A 581-nucleotide genomic window follows, 5' to 3' on the forward strand; every position below is an offset into this window, starting at 1 on the left:
CTTATACCACGAAGATTCTGTTGGGGAATCTAAGAGATACACATTCAAGCTCTGTTGCATGTAGAACGGAAGTGGTTGTCAATCACGTGCGTTCATGAGTGAGAATGATAATGAGTCACTTTCATCATTATATTCATCATGTTCTTGGGTACGAATGAATATCTTGGAATAAGAATAAGAGAGATTTGAATAAAAGAAAATGGAATTGCATTAATACTTGAGGTACAGCAGAGCTCCACACCCTTAATCTATGGTGTGGAGAAACTCCACCGTTGAAAATACATAAGTAAAAGGTTCAGGCATGGCCGAATGGCCAGCCCCCATGTGGTCACAAGACCGAATGATCCAAGACATCTAATACAATAGTTAAATGTTCTATTTATAATAAACTAGCTCCTAGGGTTTACATGAGTAAGTAATTGATGTACAAATCCACTTCCGGGGCCCACTTGGTATATGCTTGGGCTGAGCTTGATTAATCCACGAGCTGAGGCTTCTCTTGGAGTTGAACTCCGAGGTATGACGTGTTTTGGGCATTCAACTCCGGATCATGACGTTTTTCTGGCGTTTAACTCCAGACA

The sequence above is a fragment of the Arachis duranensis genome, chromosome 5 (genome assembly GCF_000817695.3).
Source record: "Arachis duranensis cultivar V14167 chromosome 5, aradu.V14167.gnm2.J7QH, whole genome shotgun sequence".
Lineage (NCBI taxonomy): Eukaryota > Viridiplantae > Streptophyta > Magnoliopsida > Fabales > Fabaceae > Arachis > Arachis duranensis.